A 6,016-nucleotide genomic window follows, 5' to 3' on the forward strand; every position below is an offset into this window, starting at 1 on the left:
TGAAGTCTCTCAGCCCCACTCACCTCACAGAGTGTTTGTTGTGGGGGAGGAAGGGAAAAGGAGAATGTTAGCCGCTTGGAGACTCCTTCGGGTAGTGATAAAGCGGGATATCAAATCCAAACTCCTCCTCTTCTTCTTCTTCTAGTTATGGGTTCTGGAACAAGGATTATGTTAGAAATGCCAGAATATGCAATGTTCTTTGAAGGCTTATGGTCTAAAATGCCACCCCTAATGTAACTCTCTGTCTCTTGTTAACCACTGTTCACTTTCAGTGTTGTCTTTGAATTTCTATCAAATAAGGAATCTTTTTTTTTCTGCTCTTGAAGTCTCCATTACTGGTTTTCCTAATCTTGAAGATGTGGACATTTTGAAGTTCAATTCTGGGGAAGAAGGGGGTCAGAGATGAGGGGAAATCTTATTGCATGTAGAAATGGGTACTGTCTACATTCTCTGGATCAGTCTCAAACCCATCATGTCTCTACTTGCAGCCTCTTTCTGCTCCAGCCTCTGCTTCCTAGTCCTTGTGACAAACAGACCCTAGTAATGATAATGGTAAACATCAACAGTTCTGGAAATGGAGGGTAGTGCTACACATGCAGTCTCTTCTTGTCACACCCAGTTGCCCAGGAAGGATGCAGACATCATGCACTCATGCACAAAACCAATGGACATTAAAAAAAATATTTTTGGAACCACGCTCAACAGGGCAACTGGAGATTCACACACACAAAGCCAGTCATACCTGTTAAAAGCTATTAAGTTAGCAAGCCTAAATATGAAACTGCTAAAGAAGAAACAATCATAAGAAGGGACTATTGGGTGACAGATATTAGCAGCCTGAATATATTAATTCAAATTTGGGGTGATCAACCCACCCTGCTTTGGAGGAGGGGTTCACCAGCTACGGTCTGCACACCTGATTCAGGTGGTCCATAGCATTTCCACATTGCATATTCCTATTGATTGTATTTTTATTGCTTCTTTTCTTTCTTATGCTGCATTTTATTGTATTGCAATTTGAATATGAAATGCAGTAGAATAAAATATAATTTAAGAAATAAAAGAAGCAGGAAAATTACAATTACAGCTCATACAACGTCCAGCAACAGCGGATTATAATTGCTGCAAACAAACAGAAAAAAACAACCATCACCAATTTTCAAGTGGTCCATGGGAGCAGGGGGGGGGGGTGAGTTTGGGAACCACTGCTGTAGATAGCTTGTTCACATCTAGCAGGATTTGTAAAAATCTAGTATTGCTATTTCTGAAATGCATTATTTGCACTTTCCCAGCAGAGGGCGGAAGAGCATCAGCAACAGCAGTAAAACTGGCTTCAGTTGGTCACCAGGAACACACACTGAGTATGTGTGTCTGCTTTGGAAAACTTGACGGAATATGACTTTTGATTTATTCTAGGTGTGTTATTCCACCCCACCCTTCTCAAAATTATTTTAACCAGGGGCCCTACAGTGTCATCAAGTGTGGGAAGCCTGTAGCCCTCCAGATGTTTCTCCTGCTCCAGAGGATAGGACTCGATCCAATGGATTCAAATTAAAAGAAAGGAGATTCTGACTAAACACAAGGAAGAACTTTCTGACAGTAAGAGCTGCTTGATGGTGCAATGGACTCCATTGGGAGGCTGTGGACTCTCATTCAATGGAGGATTTTAAGCAGAGGTTGGAGGGTCATCTGTCATGAGAGTCCTGCTTTGCAGGACACTGGACTCAATGAATCCTGGGGTCCCACCTAACTCTAAGATTCTATGCTGTTGACCTTTAACTTGCATCAGCCTCAGCGAGCGCGATGAATGGTTGGAGTTGAGGGGAGCTGTGGTCCAGCAACATCTGGAGGGCACCAGGTTCCACACCCTCTTTTGCCTTGGTCTATAACTCAAAGTGGGGACGCAGGTGGTGCTGTGGGTTAAACCACAGAGCCTAGGACTTGCCAATCAGAAGGTTGGCAGTTCGAATCCCCGCGACGGGGTGAGCTCCCGTTGCTCGCTCCTGCCAACCTAGCAGTTCGAAAGCACGTCAAAGTACAAGTAGATTAATAGGTACCACTCCAGTGGGATGGTAAACGGCATTTCCGTGCGCTGCTTTGGTTCGCCAGAAGTTGCTTAGTCATGCTGGCCACATGACCCGGAAGCTGTATGCTGGCTCCCTCGGCCAATAAAGCGAGATGAGCACCGCAACCCCAGAGTCGTCTGCGGCTGGACCTACTGGTCAGGGGTCCCTTTACCCTTTACCTTTATAACTCAAAGCATGGGGAAAAGACAAACCAGCTCATGAGCAATCTTTTTATAGTCATCTGTTCACAGGTCATGCTTATGAGCTATTTGTAAAATCTACACTTCAGTGACCCTAAACTCCAATTTTATTCCACAGAGCAATAAATGTCGCAAAGCACACGTATTTTCCTGTATTAACTGAATATGTATGGCTGGATTTGTTTACATAATTTATCTCGCACTCTCACCCCCTCCCTGCTTTTCCAGAATTTTGGGCATTTTTCAGGGGCAGCCTGACTCATTTCGTCACCTAAGGAGACACGATTCAGGCCTTTGGCATTCCAGATGTTGATGGACTACAACCCCCATTATCCCTGACCATTGGCCATGCTGGTAAGGGCTGCTGGGAGTTAAGAGTCCAATGACATCTGGAGGCTCACAGTTTAGTTGCCACATGGACCTTATCATGTTGAAAACCATACCCATGTTGTGTCTGTTTAGCAGTGCAGGCGCAATGCAGCAGCTATTGAGCATTAGCGGTGAAGTCTTCCATTCGAATTTCACACTAAGCACAAATTCCTCTCAGACAACCCACATTCCCTCATCCTCAGTTCTTCATCAGTGATGAGGATGAGGATACTACACAACCCAAATGGGCTGTCATAGCATTACTGAGATAATGTATGAGTAGCAATAAATGAACAATAATAAGTTTTTTCCCCATGCTTTACTTTCCAGTCATGACTCATGATTCTGCCTACCGCTGATGGGGGAGAGAGACAGAGGAGTGTGTCAGAGAAGACTGACACAGCTGGCCTCCAACCTCATACTGTGGGTTAGGTCTAATGGCTATCTGCTACATCATCCTGGGATGCCCTGCCTCTGGGCAAGAAACAAGTGTGAAGATAATGTTACTAGGGTGCTGGACTGATTCTCTCCGGCATTGCCAAGGTGGAAGGGGCCCACCATAGTTAAGGTGGAAGGGACAGCACAGTTTCAGTTTACCTGATAAATGTCACATGTACTGCAGCTATTAATACTGCTCAGCTTGAAGTGACTGGATGCATAAAAACTGGCTCCTTTTGGAATAAAATGTTGCCGAGACTCAAGTTGGATTCAAAGCTTTACATGCAGAACTTAAATCAAAACAGAACAAAAACAGTAAATGATCCATCCAAACAGCTCCATAAGATCATGTGCATGTCCAGCATAAGCTCACCATCTTATATTATGTATTAGCCTTCATCCTGCCTAAGGCTATGTAGCTCCTGGAGAGCCATTATCACATTTTACTCCTGCTCTGGCTGGCAACAAAAGGCCAGGGAAACTCCCTTCAAAATTGTGATTTGCAATTCAGTAGCCTCGCATGTGATCTAAGGTTAAACACTCACATGTTAGCTAGCAGAGAACAATAGTGCTTAGAGAGTTCTTCTTGAGCTTCAATGGAATCTTCCAGTTAAACCCTTTCTGCAACATAGGCATTCTCCATTTCAGTGTGAATTAAGTAATTATACATAACAAGATGCTGGTTAATGCATTTTTATCCCACTCTTCATCTACTCTTCCCTTAATAGTGTGCATACATGATTCTCTTTCCCCTTCCACTTTAACTTCATGACATCCCTGTGAGGTGAGCTAGGTGACTGATGCAGAGGCAGTTTCATGGCTCAATTTGAATCGGCTCTTCCCAGCCCAGAACAATAACCATCTACTACACCAGGCTGGCTGTATTCTTAGTCAAAGCAATCTGCAGTTTCAGTACTAGAGGCCATCATAGTCCAAAATTTGTGATAAGACCATGCACATTCTGACATTTAATTTCAAAGTTGCATTTAGTAGAGTTTGCAGCTTACAAAGTCCACAATTTGGTGGAGAAGCAAGACCACCCTGAATTTCAATAACAGCTTGCAATAAAATCTTGGCTTTTAAACAATGCCTTGGCTGCTCTTCAGCTTTATGGGTTGTTGTTTTTTAAGTTAAAAAGAATACTTCCACTGTCTTTAAATCATAAAGCGTGCCCTGTATTTTATTTCTCTGCAAAGAAGTCTTTAAAATCTGAAGTATGCTGAATAGGAGAGAGGCAGGGTCACAAAAGCATTTAGAATGAAAGAAAGCTGAGGAAATTAATATATTATTGTTCCAGTTGCGATTTGCGCTCTTAAACTATGCCTGGATTGCTGGTCTATGTACATGGCTGTGTTTCCCCTAAGTATAATTCAAGCAGAGAGGGCAAGCATTGGGATCTTGAGAGTACAATAATGTAAGATCTCCCTCTTTTTTCTATCCAGCCCCCATTTTGTTCAATATATACCTTCGCATCCATTTTAGGGCCAAACTAGATGTGAAGAACCTTCTCCTTATGTGTGGGTTTGACTCAAATGTAAATAAAGTAGGGGGTGGGTGCAAGGGGTGGTCGGCTGGATTCCCTCCACCCCCACTCCCAGTTTATCCTCCTACAGGTCACTACAGTGAATCTGGCCAGGAGGAAAATGTCTCATAATGAGGAAGTCTGTACGAGGTCCAAATGGGCATTGAGAGGGCTCAGCATCCTATCACATGCTCTTTTTGGTCTTTAAATCAAGCTGCATCCCCTACCCCCCACATATATGCATATATACATTTCTTAAATGTGTTGCCCACCCTTCAGCTGGAGGACAGGTTGAGCTGTATTTACGAACGGGTGAATCTGTCCATTTCAGTTTCACATTTCCCCCCACCTTAACTTCAGTGCACTACATCAGCAAGTGATTTTTCTTAAGTCCTTCTAAAAACTGACCAGCATTTTAGGGTGGAATTCAGCATCACACAGTGACGAGTCCGTCCCCCCTGTTTTGGGGGTTCTCCTGACCCTCCAGAGTGGATTTGGGGGAGGCGTGGGGAGCAGGGAGTCTGGGGGCAAGAGACACAGGGAGAAAGAATGCTCACTGTTGTGCTCATGGGAGTCCTTGCATTGGCTTCCACTTGCGCACCAGGATAGTGGATCCTGGCCTCTTGGTCAAATTCTCCAAATACATCCACATTTGCTTGCAAAGTTGCTCAATACACATATTTTTGCAAGGCAATTTTCCCTAATAAAAGGCATTTTTGTATGTTATTTTCATGAATATATGCATTCTCATGCACACTTTAGCATACACATTTTTTTGCACATTACTGGGCAACTGCATTGCAAAATTCAGAGAAGTGCAGATTTTGAGGAATGGCTGGCTGCATTTCAGTTTGCATGTTGTTTTGGAAAGAGTTAAGCAGGTAGTTTCATTCTGTATATGCAGACTGGATCACAATTCTCACCCATACCTAGTGACATGCAATTAAAACTAGATCATACAACACTTAAAACTACAGTAAAAGTTATTCATTTATTATTCCATATTTATAGCTGTTAAAGCCTGCAGCGGTTACACCCAGGCAATCCCAGCTCAAGACATTTTGCTACCTGAGGCAGATGAGTTCTGAGTCAAGGTGTGTGATAGTAGGGCAGAGTTATTTTGGCGCCTGAAGCCGAAAATCCCACAAGCTCTTCTCCCCCTCCCCAGCAGTAATGAGCAAAACAACTTCGTGCCCTTTTATGATACCCAAAATTCAACTTCCTGAGGTGGCTGCATCTCTCACTCTGTCTAATGCAGGAGTCAGCAAACTTTTTCAGCAGGGAGCTGGTCCATTGTCCCTCAGACCTTGTGAGGGGCCGGACTATATTTTGAAAAAATAATAATGAACAAATTCCTATGCCCCACAAATAACCCAGACATGCATTTTAAATAAAAGCACACATTCTACTCATGTAAAAAC

The sequence above is a fragment of the Podarcis gaigeae genome (genome assembly GCF_964106915.1).
Source record: "Podarcis gaigeae genome assembly, chromosome: 10".
Classification (NCBI taxonomy): Eukaryota; Metazoa; Chordata; class Lepidosauria; order Squamata; family Lacertidae; genus Podarcis; species Podarcis gaigeae.